The 20,432-nt window shown below is 22.8% G+C and overlaps 5 long non-coding RNA genes across 5 annotated transcripts; all 5 read left to right on the plus strand.

Annotated features, from left to right (window-relative positions):
- Positions 1 to 178: 178 nt before the first annotated feature.
- LOC132927045 (uncharacterized) lies at positions 179 to 1,057 on the plus strand. Its single transcript, XR_009661602.1, has 2 exons — positions 179 to 523; positions 815 to 1,057. It is a non-coding gene; the product is annotated as an uncharacterized LOC132927045 (long non-coding RNA).
- Positions 1,058 to 3,407: 2,350 nt separating this feature from the next.
- Positions 3,408 to 13,136, plus strand: LOC132926381 (uncharacterized). Its single transcript, XR_009661424.1, has 7 exons — positions 3,408 to 3,752; positions 4,044 to 4,171; positions 7,949 to 8,078; positions 8,371 to 8,498; positions 11,727 to 11,856; positions 12,148 to 12,275; positions 12,931 to 13,136. It is a non-coding gene; the product is annotated as an uncharacterized LOC132926381 (long non-coding RNA).
- A 506-nt stretch (positions 13,137 to 13,642) lies between these two features.
- On the plus strand, positions 13,643 to 15,270 carry LOC132926968 (uncharacterized). Its single transcript, XR_009661587.1, has 3 exons — positions 13,643 to 13,987; positions 14,282 to 14,409; positions 15,065 to 15,270. It is a non-coding gene; the product is annotated as an uncharacterized LOC132926968 (long non-coding RNA).
- A 506-nt stretch (positions 15,271 to 15,776) lies between these two features.
- LOC132927047 (uncharacterized) lies at positions 15,777 to 16,655 on the plus strand. Its single transcript, XR_009661603.1, has 2 exons — positions 15,777 to 16,121; positions 16,413 to 16,655. It is a non-coding gene; the product is annotated as an uncharacterized LOC132927047 (long non-coding RNA).
- Positions 16,656 to 19,553: 2,898 nt separating this feature from the next.
- On the plus strand, positions 19,554 to 20,432 carry LOC132927050 (uncharacterized). The gene is made up of 2 exons (XR_009661604.1): positions 19,554 to 19,898; positions 20,190 to 20,432. It is a non-coding gene; the product is annotated as an uncharacterized LOC132927050 (long non-coding RNA).

The following is a 20,432-nucleotide window of genomic DNA, read 5'->3' on the forward strand; positions in this document are numbered from 1 at the left end:
AGAAGAAAATTTAAGTTATTGTTCGAGTGTATTATTTTGTTACATTTATTTTACATTCAAATTCAACAAAATGATTTGGTAGATTTGTACTATCTTTTATGGCTTATCATAATTATTATTTCTTATCATCTGTTATATGATTATATTTCATATCACCTTGCTGTTTTACAATCGTATTTGCATTTAAGTTTTAACTGAAAATTGTTTTTAAATATTTTGTATTAAGAATAAAGTTGTTCAGATAATTATTGTTTGATTGTTTCCGTTACTGACTTATTCAGTATTTTCCAAGTACTAGTTATCATATAAACATTTTCGTTCTAATTATGGTGTGTAGTAGTGACTTTATTTACTACAATTATACGCATATTTAACTGACTACAATATTTTCAGATTGCAATACAGCAGACAATGAAAGCCATGGTGAGACATGAATTCGCGATTCTATCAGTTTGGAAAATATAAACATCCTACGATGACAATGGACTAGAAGATACTGATAATAATAATTGTTTTATTCAACGTACGTTTAGAGCTTATAATTGAATATAATTGATAGAAAATTAATAGTAATGTAACAAAATGTTAATGTCATGAAATCCTGACAATAGGATTAAGTAAATGATTCTTATTTACTATAATTAACTTTCATTCAATTCATTTAACTTGATACTTCATAAACACTAAAAAACATGATTTTATATGATTATTTTGACGAATATCAAAAATTCATGTTTTAAACTGCTTATGAAGCACTAAGTTATCGAGTCATTCTCCAATTATTATATATATTTAACTGATTAAATTTTTTTAGATGGCAATACAGCAGATGACTCAAGGAATGCTGAGACATTTATTCATATGCATACAACTTTGGAAAAGTATGAACATCCAATGTTGAAAATGAACTAAAAGATACTGATTATAAAGAATTAATGCAATGTACGTGTAACGGTTATTGGCTGTAGTTGATAGAAAATTAATAGCAATGTATCTAAAAGTTACTCAAATGCTTCCCTGTCCATAATATTAATTAAATTATTTTAATTTACCATTATCAACTAGCATACATTTCATTTAAGCAGATAATTCATAAACAAAATAAAACACGATTTTATACGATAATTTTGACTAATATTAAATATTTATGTTTTAAAACTGTTTACAAAATACACAATTCTCAAGTTAATCTCTTGAAACCTGGACCACTATATTAAGAAAATGATTCTAATTTTTTATTATTAACTTGCATGCATTTCATTTAAGCAGATACTTCATAAACACTATAAAACATGATTTTATATGATTATTTTGAAGAATATTAAATATTTATGTTTTTAACTGCTTATAAAACCCACAATTCTCAAGTTAATATCTTGAAACCTGTACCACAATATTAAGAAAATGATTCTAATTTTTTATTATTAACTTGCATACATTTCATTTAAGCAGATACTTCATAAACACTATAAAACTTGATTTTATATGATTATTTTGACGAATATTAAATATTTATATTTAGAACTGCTTATAAAACACACAATTCTCAAGTTAATCTCTTGAAACCTGGACCACTGTATTAAGAAAATGATTCTTATTTATTATTATTAACTTGCATACATTTCATTTAACCTTATACTTCATAAACACTATAAAACATGATTTTATATGATAATTTTGATGAATTTTAAATATTTATAATTAGAACTGCTTATAAAACACACAATTCTCAAGTTATTCTCTTGAAACCTAAACCACTATATTAAGAAAATGATTCTAATTTTTTATTATTAACTTGCATACATTTCATTTAAGCAGATACTTCATAAACACTATAAAACATGATTTTATATGATAATTTTGATGAATATTAAATATTTATATTTAGAACTGCTTATAAAACACACAATTCTCAAGTTTATCTCTTGAAACCTGGACCACTATATTAAGAAAATGATTCTTATTTATTATTATTAACTTGCATACATTTCATTTAACCTTATACTTCATAAACAATATAAAACATGATTTTATATGATAATTTTGATGAATATTAATTATTTATGTATTGAATTGTTTATTAAACTCACAATTCTCAAGTTAATCTCTTGAAACCTGGACCACTGTATTAAGAAAATGATTCTAATTTTTTATTATTAACTTGCATACATTTCATTTAAGCAGATACTTCATAAACACTATAAAACTTGATTTTATATGATTATTTTGACGAATATTAAATATTTATATTTAGAACTGCTTATAAAACACACAATTCTCAAGTTTATATCTTGAAACCTGTACCACTATATTAAGAAAATGATTCTAATTTATTATTATTAACTTGCATACATTTCATATAACCTTATACTTCATAAACACTATAAAACATGATTTTATATGTTAATTTTGACGAATATTAATTATTTATGTATTGAATTGTTTATTAAACTCACAATTCTCAAGTTAATCTCTTGAAACCTGAACCACTGTATTAAGAAAATGATTCTAATTTATTATTATTAACTTGCATACATTTCATTTAACCTTATACTTCATAAACACTATAAAACATGATTTTATATGATAATTTTGACGAATAGTAATTATTCATGTTTTTAACTGCTTATAAAGCACTGAGTTCTCGAGTCATTCTCCAATCATTATATATATTTAACTGAATAAATTTTTTTAGATGGAAATACAGCAGGTCACTCAAGGGATGCTGAAACATTAATTTCTATTCATACAACTTTGTGAAAGTATGAACATCCAATTTTGAAAATGAACTAACAAATACTGTTTATAATGAATTTATGCAATTTACATTTAATGGTTATTGAATATAATTTATAGAATATTAATTGTAGTGATACAATAGAGATTTGTTAACAAAGTGAATAAATGATTATTAAACACCTGAGAACTTTTAATTTTCATTCTTAAAATTTGTCTTAGGTATACAAATCATTTTATTTGTATTACATTTATATGATAATTTTGTTGAATATAACAAATTCATACATTTAACAGCTTAAAAAATATTATATTCTCAAGTACGTTTTTTGAAACCTTGACTGCTATACAATGAAAATTATTCCATTTTATCATTTATAACTATCATATGTTTTGTTTAACTAGATATTTTTACTTCAAAAGAACTTTAACAAATTATTTTATATGTTAATTTCGACGAATTAAACAATTCATATTATTTTTCATATTGAATAGAAGAAAATTTAAGTTATTGTTCGAGTGTATTATTTAGTTACATTTATTTTACATTCAAATTCAACAAAATGATTTGGTAGATTTGTACTATCTTTTATGGCTTATCATAATTATTATTTCTTATCATCTGTTATATGATTATATTTCATATCACCTTGCTGTTTTACAATCGTATTTGCATTTAAGTTTTAACTGAAAATTGTTTTTAAATATTTTGTATTAAGAATAAAGTTGTTCAGATAATTATTGTTTGATTGTTTCCGTTACTGACTTATTCAGTATTTTCCAAGTACTAGTTATCATATAAACATTTTCGTTCTAATTATGGTGTGTAGTAGTGACTTTATTTACTACAATTATACGCATATTTAACTGACTACAATATTTTCAGATTGCAATACAGCAGACAATGAAAGCCATGGTGAGACATGAATTCGCGATTCTATCAGTTTGGAAAATATAAACATCCTACGATGACAATGGACTAGAAGATACTGATAATAATAATTGTTTTATTCAACGTACGTTTAGAGCTTATAATTGAATATAATTGATAGAAAATTAATAGTAATGTAACAAAATGTTAATGTCATGAAATCCTGACAATAGGATTAAGTAAATGATTCTTATTTACTATAATTAACTTTCATTCAATTCATTTAACTTGATACTTCATAAACACTAAAAAACATGATTTTATATGATTATTTTGACGAATATCAAAAATTCATGTTTTAAACTGCTTATGAAGCACTATGTTATCGAGTCATTCTCCAATTATTATATATATTTAACTGATTAAATTTTTTTAGATGGCAATACAGCAGATGACTCAAGGAATGCTGAGACATTTATTCATATGCATACAACTTTGGAAAAGTATGAACATCCAATGTTGAAAATGAACTAAAAGATACTGATTATAAAGAATTAATGTAATGTACGTATAACGGTTATTGGCTGTAGTTGATAGAAAATTAATAGCAATGTATCTAAAAGTTACTCAAATGCTTCCCTGTCCATAATATTAATTAAATTATTTTAATTTACCATTATCAACTAGCATACATTTCATTTAAGCAGATAATTCATAAACAAAATAAAACACGATTTTATACGATAATTTTGACTAATATTAAATATTTATGTTTTAAAACTGTTTACAAAATACACAATTCTCAAGTTAATCTCTTGAAACCTGGACCACTATATTAAGAAAATGATTCTAATTTTTTATTATTAACTTGCATGCATTTCATTTAAGCAGATACTTCATAAACACTATAAAACATGATTTTATATGATTATTTTGAAGAATATTAAATATTTATGTTTTTAACTGCTTATAAAAACCACAATTCTCAAGTTAATATCTTGAAACCTGTACCACAATATTAAGAAAATGATTCTAATTTTTTATTATTAACTTGCATACATTTCATTTAAGCAGATACTTCATAAACACTATAAAACTTGATTTTATATGATTATTTTGACGAATATTAAATATTTATATTTAGAACTGCTTATAAAACACACAATTCTCAAGTTAATCTCTTGAAACCTGGACCACTGTATTAAGAAAATGATTCTTATTTATTATTATTAACTTGCATACATTTCATTTAACCTTATACTTCATAAACACTATAAAACATGATTTTATATGATAATTTTGATGAATTTTAAATATTTATAATTAGAACTGCTTATAAAACACACAATTCTCAAGTTATTCTCTTGAAACCTAAACCACTATATTAAGAAAATGATTCTAATTTTTTATTATTAACTTGCATACATTTCATTTAAGCAGATACTTCATAAACACTATAAAACATGATTTTATATGATAATTTTGATGAATATTAAATATTTATATTTAGAACTGCTTATAAAACACACAATTCTCAAGTTTATCTCTTGAAACCTGGACCACTATATTAAGAAAATGATTCTTATTTATTATTATTAACTTGCATACATTTCATTTAACCTTATACTTCATAAACACTATAAAACATGATTTTATATGATAATTTTGATGAATTTTAAATATTTATAATTAGAACTGCTTATAAAACACACAATTCTCAAGTTATTCTCTTGAAACCTAAACCACTATATTAAGAAAATGATTCTAATTTTTTATTATTAACTTGCATACATTTCATTTAAGCAGATACTTCATAAACACTATAAAACATGATTTTATATGATAATTTTGATGAATATTAAATATTTATATTTAGAACTGCTTATAAAACACACAATTCTCAAGTTTATCTCTTGAAACCTGGACCACTATATTAAGAAAATGATTCTAATTTATTATTATTAACTTGCATACATTTCATTTAACCTTATACTTCATAAACACTATAAAACATGATTTTATATGATAATTTTGATGAATATTAATTATTTATGTATTGAATTGTTTATTAAACTCACAATTCTCAAGTTAATCTCTTGAAACCTGGACCATTGTATTAAGAAAATGATTCTAATTTATTATTATTAACTTGCATACATTTCATTTAACCTTATACTTCATAAACACTATAAAACATGATTTTATATGATTATTTTGACGAATATTAAATATTTATATTTAGAACTGCTTATAAAACAAACAATTTTAAAGTTTATATCTTGAAACCTGTACCACTATATTAAGAAAATGATTCTAATTTATTATTATTAACTTGCATACATTTCATATAACCTTATACTTCATAAACACTATAAATATGATTTTATATGTTAATTTTGACGAATATTAATTATTTATGTATTGAATTGTTTATTAAACTCACAATTCTCAAGTTAATCTCTTGAAACCTGAACCACTGTATTAAGAAAATGATTCTAATTTATTATTATTAACTTGCATACATTTCATTTAACCTTATACTTCATAAACACTATAAAACATGATTTTATTTGATAATTTTGATGAATATTAAATATTTATATTTAGAACTGCTTATAAAACACACAATTCTCAAGTTTATCTCTTGAAACCTGGACCACTATATTAAGAAAATGATTCTTATTTATTATTATTAACTTGCATACATTTCATTTAACCTTATACTTCATAAACAATATAAAACATGATTTTATATGATAATTTTGATGAATATTAATTATTTATGTATTGAATTGTTTATTAAACTCACAATTCTCAAGTTAATCTCTTGAAACCTGGACCACTGTATTAAGAAAATGATTCTAATTTTTTATTATTAACTTGCATACATTTCATTTAAGCAGATACTTCATAAACACTATAAAACTTGATTTTATATGATTATTTTGACGAATATTAAATATTTATATTTAGAACTGCTTATAAAACACACAATTCTCAAGTTTATATCTTGAAACCTGTACCACTATATTAAGAAAATGATTCTAATTTATTATTATTAACTTGCATACATTTCATATAACCTTATACTTCATAAACACTATAAAACATGATTTTATATGTTAATTTTGACGAATATTAATTATTTATGTATTGAATTGTTTATTAAACTCACAATTCTCAAGTTAATCTCTTGAAACCTGAACCACTGTATTAAGAAAATGATTCTAATTTATTATTATTAACTTGCATACATTTCATTTAACCTTATACTTCATAAACACTATAAAACATGATTTTATATGATAATTTTGACGAATAGTAATTATTCATGTTTTTAACTGCTTATAAAGCACTGAGTTCTCGAGTCATTCTCCAATCATTATATATATTTAACTGAATAAATTTTTTTAGATGGAAATACAGCAGGTCACTCAAGGGATGCTGAAACATTAATTTCTATTCATACAACTTTGTGAAAGTATGAACATCCAATTTTGAAAATGAACTAACAAATACTGTTTATAATGAATTTATGCAATTTACATTTAATGGTTATTGAATATAATTTATAGAATATTAATTGTAGTGATACAATAGAGATTTGTTAACAAAGTGAATAAATGATTATTAAACACCTGAGAACTTTTAATTTTCATTCTTAAAATTTGTCTTAGGTATACAAATCATTTTATTTGTATTACATTTATATGATAATTTTGTTGAATATAACAAATTCATACATTTAACAGCTTAAAAAATATTATATTCTCAAGTACGTTTTTTGAAACCTTGACTGCTATACAATGAAAATTATTCCATTTTATCATTTATAACTATCATATGTTTTGTTTAACTAGATATTTTTACTTCAAAAGAACTTTAACAAATTATTTTATATGTTAATTTCGACGAATTAAACAATTCATATTATTTTTCATATTGAATAGAAGAAAATTTAAGTTATTGTTCGAGTGTATTATTTTGTTACATTTATTTTACATTCAAATTCAACAAAATGATTTGGTAGATTTGTACTATCATTTATGGCTTATCATAATTATTATTTCTTATCATCTGTTATATGATTATATTTCATATCACCTTGCTGTTTTACAATCGTATTTGCATTTAAGTTTTAACTGAAAATTGTTTTTAAATATTTTGTATTAAGAATAAAGTTGTTCAGATAATTATTGTTTGATTGTTTCCGTTACTGACTTATTCAGTATTTTCCAAGTACTAGTTATCATATAAACATTTTCGTTCTAATTATGGTGTGTAGTAGTGACTTTATTTACTACAATTATACGCATATTTAACTGACTACAATATTTTCAGATTGCAATACAGCAGACAATGAAAGCCATGGTGAGACATGAATTCGCGATTCTATCAGTTTGGAAAATATAAACATCCTACGATGACAATGGACTAGAAGATACTGATAATAATAATTGTTTTATTCAACGTACGTTTAGAGCTTATAATTGAATATAATTGATAGAAAATTAATAGTAATGTAACAAAATGTTAATGTCATGAAATCCTGACAATAGGATTAAGTAAATGATTCTTATTTACTATAATTAACTTTCATTCAATTCATTTAACTTGATACTTCATAAACACTAAAAAACATGATTTTATATGATTATTTTGACGAATATCAAAAAATTCATGTTTTAAACTGCTTATGAAGCACTATGTTATCGAGTCATTCTCCAATTATTATATATATTTAACTGATTAAATTTTTTTAGATGGCAATACAGCAGATGACTCAAGGAATGCTGAGACATTTATTCATATGCATACAACTTTGGAAAAGTATGAACATCCAATGTTGAAAATGAACTAAAAGATACTGATTATAAAGAATTAATGTAATGTACGTATAACGGTTATTGGCTGTAGTTGATAGAAAATTAATAGCAATGTATCTAAAAGTTACTCAAATGCTTCCCTGTCCATAATATTAATTAAATTATTTTAATTTACCATTATCAACTAGCATACATTTCATTTAAGCAGATAATTCATAAACAAAATAAAACACGATTTTATACGATAATTTTGACTAATATTAAATATTTATGTTTTAAAACTGTTTACAAAATACACAATTCTCAAGTTAATCTCTTGAAACCTGGACCACTATATTAAGAAAATGATTCTAATTTTTTATTATTAACTTGCATGCATTTCATTTAAGCAGATACTTCATAAACACTATAAAACATGATTTTATATGATTATTTTGAAGAATATTAAATATTTATGTTTTTAACTGCTTATAAAAACCACAATTCTCAAGTTAATATCTTGAAACCTGTACCACAATATTAAGAAAATGATTCTAATTTTTTATTATTAACTTGCATACATTTCATTTAAGCAGATACTTCATAAACACTATAAAACTTGATTTTATATGATTATTTTGACGAATATTAAATATTTATATTTAGAACTGCTTATAAAACACACAATTCTCAAGTTAATCTCTTGAAACCTGGACCACTGTATTAAGAAAATGATTCTTATTTATTATTATTAACTTGCATACATTTCATTTAACCTTATACTTCATAAACACTATAAAACATGATTTTATATGATAATTTTGATGAATTTTAAATATTTATAATTAGAACTGCTTATAAAACACACAATTCTCAAGTTATTCTCTTGAAACCTAAACCACTATATTAAGAAAATGATTCTAATTTTTTATTATTAACTTGCATACATTTCATTTAAGCAGATACTTCATAAACACTATAAAACATGATTTTATATGATAATTTTGATGAATATTAAATATTTATATTTAGAACTGCTTATAAAACACACAATTCTCAAGTTTATCTCTTGAAACCTGGACCACTATATTAAGAAAATGATTCTTATTTATTATTATTAACTTGCATACATTTCATTTAACCTTATACTTCATAAACACTATAAAACATGATTTTATATGATAATTTTGATGAATTTTAAATATTTATAATTAGAACTGCTTATAAAACACACAATTCTCAAGTTATTCTCTTGAAACCTAAACCACTATATTAAGAAAATGATTCTAATTTTTTATTATTAACTTGCATACATTTCATTTAAGCAGATACTTCATAAACACTATAAAACATGATTTTATATGATAATTTTGATGAATATTAAATATTTATATTTAGAACTGCTTATAAAACACACAATTCTCAAGTTTATCTCTTGAAACCTGGACCACTATATTAAGAAAATGATTCTAATTTATTATTATTAACTTGCATACATTTCATTTAACCTTATACTTCATAAACACTATAAAACATGATTTTATATGATAATTTTGATGAATATTAATTATTTATGTATTGAATTGTTTATTAAACTCACAATTCTCAAGTTAATCTCTTGAAACCTGGACCATTGTATTAAGAAAATGATTCTAATTTATTATTATTAACTTGCATACATTTCATTTAACCTTATACTTCATAAACACTATAAAACATGATTTTATATGATTATTTTGACGAATATTAAATATTTATATTTAGAACTGCTTATAAAACAAACAATTTTAAAGTTTATATCTTGAAACCTGTACCACTATATTAAGAAAATGATTCTAATTTATTATTATTAACTTGCATACATTTCATATAACCTTATACTTCATAAACACTATAAATATGATTTTATATGTTAATTTTGACGAATATTAATTATTTATGTATTGAATTGTTTATTAAACTCACAATTCTCAAGTTAATCTCTTGAAACCTGAACCACTGTATTAAGAAAATGATTCTAATTTATTATTATTAACTTGCATACATTTCATTTAACCTTATACTTCATAAACACTATAAAACATGATTTTATTTGATAATTTTGATGAATATTAAATATTTATATTTAGAACTGCTTATAAAACACACAATTCTCAAGTTTATCTCTTGAAACCTGGACCACTATATTAAGAAAATGATTCTAATTTATTATTATTAACTTGCATACATTTCATTTAACCTTATACTTCATAAACACTATAAAACATGATTTTATATGATAATTTTGACGAATAGTAATTATTCATGTTTTTAACTGCTTATAAAGCACTGAGTTCTCGAGTCATTCTCCAATCATTATATATATTTAACTGAATAAATTTTTTTAGATGGAAATACAGCAGGTCACTCAAGGGATGCTGAAACATTAATTTCTATTCATACAACTTTGAGAAAGTATGAACATCCAATTTTGAAAATGAACTAACAAATACTGTTTATATTGAATTTATGCAATTTACATTTAATGGTTATTGAATATAATTTATAGAATATTAATTGTAGTGATACAATAGAGATTTGTTAACAAAGTGAATAAATGATTATTAAACACCTGAGAACTTTTAATTTTCATTCTTAAAATTTGTCTTAGGTATACAAATCATTTTATTTGTATTACATTTATATGATAATTTTGTTGAATATAACAAATTCATACATTTAACAGCTTAAAAAATATTATATTCTCAAGTACGTTTTTTGAAACCTTGACTGCTATACAATGAAAATTATTCCATTTTATCATTTATAACTATCATATGTTTTGTTTAACTAGATATTTTTACTTCAAAAGAACTTTAACAAATTATTTTATATGTTAATTTCGACGAATTAAACAATTCATATTATTTTTCATATTGAATAGAAGAAAATTTAAGTTATTGTTCGAGTGTATTATTTAGTTACATTTATTTTACATTCAAATTCAACAAAATGATTTGGTAGATTTGTACTATCTTTTATGGCTTATCATAATTATTATTTCTTATCATCTGTTATATGATTATATTTCATATCACCTTGCTGTTTTACAATCGTATTTGCATTTAAGTTTTAACTGAAAATTGTTTTTAAATATTTTGTATTAAGAATAAAGTTGTTCAGATAATTATTGTTTGATTGTTTCCGTTACTGACTTATTCAGTATTTTCCAAGTACTAGTTATCATATAAACATTTTCGTTCTAATTATGGTGTGTAGTAGTGACTTTATTTACTACAATTATACGCATATTTAACTGACTACAATATTTTCAGATTGCAATACAGCAGACAATGAAAGCCATGGTGAGACATGAATTCGCGATTCTATCAGTTTGGAAAATATAAACATCCTACGATGACAATGGACTAGAAGATACTGATAATAATAATTGTTTTATTCAACGTACGTTTAGAGCTTATAATTGAATATAATTGATAGAAAATTAATAGTAATGTAACAAAATGTTAATGTCATGAAATCCTGACAATAGGATTAAGTAAATGATTCTTATTTACTATAATTAACTTTCATTCAATTCATTTAACTTGATACTTCATAAACACTAAAAAACATGATTTTATATGATTATTTTGACGAATATCAAAAATTCATGTTTTAAACTGCTTATGAAGCACTAAGTTATCGAGTCATTCTCCAATTATTATATATATTTAACTGATTAAATTTTTTTAGATGGCAATACAGCAGATGACTCAAGGAATGCTGAGACATTTATTCATATGCATACAACTTTGGAAAAGTATGAACATCCAATGTTGAAAATGAACTAAAAGATACTGATTATAAAGAATTAATGCAATGTACGTGTAACGGTTATTGGCTGTAGTTGATAGAAAATTAATAGCAATGTATCTAAAAGTTACTCAAATGCTTCCCTGTCCATAATATTAATTAAATTATTTTAATTTACCATTATCAACTAGCATACATTTCATTTAAGCAGATAATTCATAAACAAAATAAAACACGATTTTATACGATAATTTTGACTAATATTAAATATTTATGTTTTAAAACTGTTTACAAAATACACAATTCTCAAGTTAATCTCTTGAAACCTGAACCACTGTATTAAGAAAATGATTCTAATTTATTATTATTAACTTGCATACATTTCATTTAACCTTATACTTCATAAACACTATAAAACATGATTTTATTTGATAATTTTGATGAATATTAAATATTTATATTTAGAACTGCTTATAAAACACACAATTCTCAAGTTTATCTCTTGAAACCTGGACCACTATATTAAGAAAATGATTCTAATTTATTATTATTAACTTGCATACATTTCATTTAACCTTATACTTCATAAACACTATAAAACATGATTTTATATGATAATTTTGACGAATAGTAATTATTCATGTTTTTAACTGCTTATAAAGCACTGAGTTCTCGAGTCATTCTCCAATCATTATATATATTTAACTGAATAAATTTTTTTAGATGGAAATACAGCAGGTCACTCAAGGGATGCTGAAACATTAATTTCTATTCATACAACTTTGAGAAAGTATGAACATCCAATTTTGAAAATGAACTAACAAATACTGTTTATATTGAATTTATGCAATTTACATTTAATGGTTATTGAATATAATTTATAGAATATTAATTGTAGTGATACAATAGAGATTTGTTAACAAAGTGAATAAATGATTATTAAACACCTGAGAACTTTTAATTTTCATTCTTAAAATTTGTCTTAGGTATACAAATCATTTTATTTGTATTACATTTATATGATAATTTTGTTGAATATAACAAATTCATACATTTAACAGCTTAAAAAATATTATATTCTCAAGTACGTTTTTTGAAACCTTGACTGCTATACAATGAAAATTATTCCATTTTATCATTTATAACTATCATATGTTTTGTTTAACTAGATATTTTTACTTCAAAAGAACTTTAACAAATTATTTTATATGTTAATTTCGACGAATTAAACAATTCATATTATTTTTCATATTGAATAGAAGAAAATTTAAGTTATTGTTCGAGTGTATTATTTAGTTACATTTATTTTACATTCAAATTCAACAAAATGATTTGGTAGATTTGTACTATCTTTTATGGCTTATCATAATTATTATTTCTTATCATCTGTTATATGATTATATTTCATATCACCTTGCTGTTTTACAATCGTATTTGCATTTAAGTTTTAACTGAAAATTGTTTTTAAATATTTTGTATTAAGAATAAAGTTGTTCAGATAATTATTGTTTGATTGTTTCCGTTACTGACTTATTCAGTATTTTCCAAGTACTAGTTATCATATAAACATTTTCGTTCTAATTATGGTGTGTAGTAGTGACTTTATTTACTACAATTATACGCATATTTAACTGACTACAATATTTTCAGATTGCAATACAGCAGACAATGAAAGCCATGGTGAGACATGAATTCGCGATTCTATCAGTTTGGAAAATATAAACATCCTACGATGACAATGGACTAGAAGATACTGATAATAATAATTGTTTTATTCAACGTACGTTTAGAGCTTATAATTGAATATAATTGATAGAAAATTAATAGTAATGTAACAAAATGTTAATGTCATGAAATCCTGACAATAGGATTAAGTAAATGATTCTTATTTACTATAATTAACTTTCATTCAATTCATTTAACTTGATACTTCATAAACACTAAAAAACATGATTTTATATTATGATTATTTTGACGAATATCAAAAATTCATGTTTTAAACTGCTTATGAAGCACTAAGTTATCGAGTCATTCTCCAATTATTATATATATTTAACTGATTAAATTTTTTTAGATGGCAATACAGCAGATGACTCAAGGAATGCTGAGACATTTATTCATATGCATACAACTTTGGAAAAGTATGAACATCCAATGTTGAAAATGAACTAAAAGATACTGATTATAAAGAATTAATGCAATGTACGTGTAACGGTTATTGGCTGTAGTTGATAGAAAATTAATAGCAATGTATCTAAAAGTTACTCAAATGCTTCCCTGTCCATAATATTAATTAAATTATTTTAATTTACCATTATCAACTAGCATACATTTCATTTAAGCAGATAATTCATAAACAAAATAAAACACGATTTTATACGATAATTTTGACTAATATTAAATATTTATGTTTTAAAACTGTTTACAAAATACACAATTCTCAAGTTAATCTCTTGAAACCTGAACCACTGTATTAAGAAAATGATTCTAATTTATTATTATTAACTTGCATACATTTCATTTAACCTTATACTTCATAAACACTATAAAACATGATTTTATTTGATAATTTTGATGAATATTAAATATTTATATTTAGAACTGCTTATAAAACACACAATTCTCAAGTTTATCTCTTGAAACCTGGACCACTATATTAAGAAAATGATTCTAATTTATTATTATTAACTTGCATACATTTCATTTAACCTTATACTTCATAAACACTATAAAACATGATTTTATATGATAATTTTGACGAATAGTAATTATTCATGTTTTTAACTGCTTATAAAGCACTGAGTTCTCGAGTCATTCTCCAATCATTATATATATTTAACTGAATAAATTTTTTTAGATGGAAATACAGCAGGTCACTCAAGGGATGCTGAAACATTAATTTCTATTCATACAACTTTGAGAAAGTATGAACATCCAATTTTGAAAATGAACTAACAAATACTGTTTATATTGAATTTATGCAATTTACATTTAATGGTTATTGAATATAATTTATAGAATATTAATTGTAGTGATACAATAGAGATTTGTTAACAAAGTGAATAAATGATTATTAAACACCTGAGAACTTTTAATTTTCATTCTTAAAATTTGTCTTAGGTATACAAATCATTTTATTTGTATTACATTTATATGATAATTTTGTTGAATATAACAAATTCATACATTTAACAGCTTAAAAAATATTATATTCTCAAGTACGTTTTTTGAAACCTTGACTGCTATACAATGAAAATTATTCCATTTTATCATTTATAACTATCATATGTTTTGTTTAACTAGATATTTTTACTTCAAAAGAACTTTAACAAATTATTTTATATGTTAATTTCGACGAATTAAACAATTCATATTATTTTTCATATTGAATAGAAGAAAATTTAAGTTATTGTTCGAGTGTATTATTTAGTTACATTTATTTTACATTCAAATTCAACAAAATGATTTGGTAGATTTGTACTATCTTTTATGGCTTATCATAATTATTATTTCTTATCATCTGTTATATGATTATATTTCATATCACCTTGCTGTTTTACAATCGTATTTGCATTTAAGTTTTAACTGAAAATTGTTTTTAAATATTTTGTATTAAGAATAAAGTTGTTCAGATAATTATTGTTTGATTGTTTCCGTTACTGACTTATTCAGTATTTTCCAAGTACTAGTTATCATATAAACATTTTCGTTCTAATTATGGTGTGTAGTAGTGACTTTATTTACTACAATTATACGCATATTTAACTGACTACAATATTTTCAGATTGCAATACAGCAGACAATGAAAGCCATGGTGAGACATGAATTCGCGATTCTATCAGTTTGGAAAATATAAACATCCTACGATGACAATGGACTAGAAGATACTGATAATAATAATTGTTTTATTCAACGTACGTTTAGAGCTTATAATTGAATATAATTGATAGAAAATTAATAGTAATGTAACAAAATGTTAATGTCATGAAATCCTGACAATAGGATTAAGTAAATGATTCTTATTTACTATAATTAACTTTCATTCAATTCATTTAACTTGATACTTCATAAACACTAAAAAACATGATTTTATATGATTATTTTGACGAATATCAAAAATTCATGTTTTAAACTGCTTATGAAGCACTAAGTTATCGAGTCATTCTCCAATTATTATATATATTTAACTGATTAAATTTTTTTAGATGGCAATACAGCAGATGACTCAAGGAATGCTGAGACATTTATTCATATGCATACAACTTTGGAAAAGTATGAACATCCAATGTTGAAAATGAACTAAAAGATACTGATTATAAAGAATTAATGCAATGTACGTGTAACGGTTATTGGCTGTAGTTGATAGAAAATTAATAGCAATGTATCTAAAAGTTACTCAAATGCTTCCCTGTCCATAATATTAATTAAATTATTTTAATTTACCATTATCAACTAGCATACATTTCATTTAAGCAGATAATTCATAAACAAAATAAAACACGATTTTATACGATAATTTTGACTAATATTAAATATTTATGTTTTAAAACTGTTTACAAAATACACAATTCTCAAGTTAATCTCTTGAAACCTGGACCACTATATTAAGAAAATGATTCTAATTTTTTATTATTAACTTGCATGCATTTCATTTAAGCAGATACTTCATAAACACTATAAAACATGATTTTATATGATTATTTTGAAGAATATTAAATATTTATGTTTTTAACTGCTTATAAAAACCACAATTCTCAAGTTAATATCTTGAAACCTGTACCACAATATTAAGAAAATGATTCTAATTTTTTATTATTAACTTGCATACATTTCATTTAAGCAGATACTTCATAAACACTATAAAACTTGATTTTATATGATTATTTTGACGAATATTAAATATTTATATTTAGAACTGCTTATAAAACACACAATTCTCAAGTTAATCTCTTGAAACCTGGACCACTGTATTAAGAAAATGATTCTTATTTATCATTATTAACTTGCATACATTTCATTTAACCTTATACTTCATAAACACTATAAAACATGATTTTATATGATAATTTTGATGAATTTTAAATATTTATAATTAGAACTGCTTATAAAACACACAATTCTCAAGTTATTCTCTTGAAACCTAAACCACTATATTAAGAAAATGATTCTAATTTTTTATTATTAACTTGCATACATTTCATTTAAGCAGATACTTCATAAACACTATAAAACATGATTTTATATGATAATTTTGATGAATATTAAATATTTATATTTAGAACTGCTTATAAAACACACAATTCTCAAGTTTATCTCTTGAAACCTGGACCACTATATTAAGAAAATGATTCTTATTTATTATTATTAACTTGCATACATTTCATTTAACCTTATACTTCATAAACACTATAAAACATGATTTTATATGATAATTTTGATGAATTTTAAATATTTATAATTAGAACTGCTTATAAAACACACAATTCTCAAGTTATTCTCTTGAAACCTAAACCACTATATTAAGAAAATGATTCTAATTTTTTATTATTAACTTGCATACATTTCATTTAAGCAGATACTTCATAAACACTATAAAACATGATTTTATATGATAATTTTGATGAATATTAAATATTTATATTTAGAACTGCTTATAAAACACACAATTCTCAAGTTTATCTCTTGAAACCTGGACCACTATATTAAGAAAATGATTCTAATTTATTATTATTAACTTGCATACATTTCATTTAACCTTATACTTCATAAACACTATAAAACATGATTTTATATGATAATTTTGATGAATATTAATTATTTATGTATTGAATTGTTTATTAAACTCACAATTCTCAAGTTAATCTCTTGAAACCTGGACCATTGTATTAAGAAAATGATTCTAATTTATTATTATTAACTTGCATACATTTCATTTAACCTTATACTTCATAAACACTATAAAACATGATTTTATATGATTATTTTGACGAATATTAAATATTTATATTTAGAACTGCTTATAAAACAAACAATTTTAAAGTTTATATCTTGAAACCTGTACCACTATATTAAGAAAATGATTCTAATTTATTATTATTAACTTGCATACATTTCATATAACCTTATACTTCATAAACACTATAAATATGATTTTATATGTTAATTTTGACGAATATTAATTATTTATGTATTGAATTGTTTATTAAACTCACAATTCTCAAGTTAATCTCTTGAAACCTGAACCACTGTATTAAGAAAATGATTCTAATTTATTATTATTAACTTGCATACATTTCATTTAACCTTATACTTCATAAACACTATAAAACATGATTTTATTTGATAATTTTGATGAATATTAAATATTTATATTTAGAACTGCTTATAAAACACACAATTCTCAAGTTTATCTCTTGAAACCTGGACCACTATATTAAGAAAATGATTCTAATTTATTATTATTAACTTGCATACATTTCATTTAACCTTATACTTCATAAACACTATAAAACATGATTTTATATGATAATTTTGACGAATAGTAATTATTCATGTTTTTAACTGCTTATAAAGCACTGAGTTCTCGAGTCATTCTCCAATCATTATATATATTTAACTGAATAAATTTTTTTAGATGGAAATACAGCAGGTCACTCAAGGGATGCTGAAACATTAATTTCTATTCATACAACTTTGAGAAAGTATGAACATCCAATTTTGAAAATGAACTAACAAATACTGTTTATATTGAATTTATGCAATTTACATTTAATGGTTATTGAATATAATTTATAGAATATTAATTGTAGTGATACAATAGAGATTTGTTAACAAAGTGAATAAATGATTATTAAACACCTGAGAACTTTTAATTTTCATTCTTAAAATTTGTCTTAGGTATACAAATCATTTTATTTGTATTACATTTATATGATAATTTTGTTGAATATAACAAATTCATACATTTAACAGCTTAAAAAATATTATATTCTCAAGTACGTTTTTTGAAACCTTGACTGCTATACAATGAAAATTATTCCATTTTATCATTTATAACTATCATATGTTTTGTTTAACTAGATATTTTTACTTCAAAAGAACTTTAACAAATTATTTTATATGTTAATTTCGACGAATTAAACAATTCATATTATTTTTCATATTGAATAGAAGAAAATTTAAGTTATTGTTCGAGTGTATTATTTAGTTACATTTATTTTACATTCAAATTCAACAAAATGATTTGGTAGATTTGTACTATCTTTTATGGCTTATCATAATTATTATTTCTTATCATCTGTTATATGATTATATTTCATATCACCTTGCTGTTTTACAATCGTATTTGCATTTAAGTTTTAACTGAAAATTGTTTTTAAATATTTTGTATTAAGAATAAAGTTGTTCAGATAATTATTGTTTGATTGTTTCCGTTACTGACTTATTCAGTATTTTCCAAGTACTAGTTATCATATAAACATTTTCGTTCTAATTATGGTGTGTAGTAGTGACTTTATTTACTACAATTATACGCATATTTAACTGACTACAATATTTTCAGATTGCAATACAGCAGACAATGAAAGCCATGGTGAGACATGAATTCGCGATTCTATCAGTTTGGAAAATATAAACATCCTACGATGACAATGGACTAGAAGATACTGATAATAATAATTGTTTTATTCAACGTACGTTTAGAGCTTATAATTGAATATAATTGATAGAAAATTAATAGTAATGTAACAAAATGTTAATGTCATGAAATCCTGACAATAGGATTAAGTAAATGATTCTTATTTACTATAATTAACTTTCATTCAATTCATTTAACTTGATACTTCATAAACACTAAAAAACATGATTTTATATGATTATTTTGACGAATATCAAAAATTCATGTTTTAAACTGCTTATGAAGCACTAAGTTATCGAGTCATTCTCCAATTATTATATATATTTAACTGATTAAATTTTTTTAGATGGCAATACAGCAGATGACTCAAGGAATGCTGAGACATTTATTCATATGCATACAACTTTGGAAAAGTATGAACATCCAATGTTGAAAATGAACTAAAAGATACTGATTATAAAGAATTAATGCAATGTACGTGTAACGGTTATTGGCTGTAGTTGATAGAAAATTAATAGCAATGTATCTAAAAGTTACTCAAATGCTTCCCTGTCCATAATATTAATTAAATTATTTTAATTTACCATTA

Source organism: Rhopalosiphum padi, chromosome 3 (assembly GCF_020882245.1).
Source record: "Rhopalosiphum padi isolate XX-2018 chromosome 3, ASM2088224v1, whole genome shotgun sequence".
Lineage (NCBI taxonomy): Eukaryota > Metazoa > Arthropoda > Insecta > Hemiptera > Aphididae > Rhopalosiphum > Rhopalosiphum padi.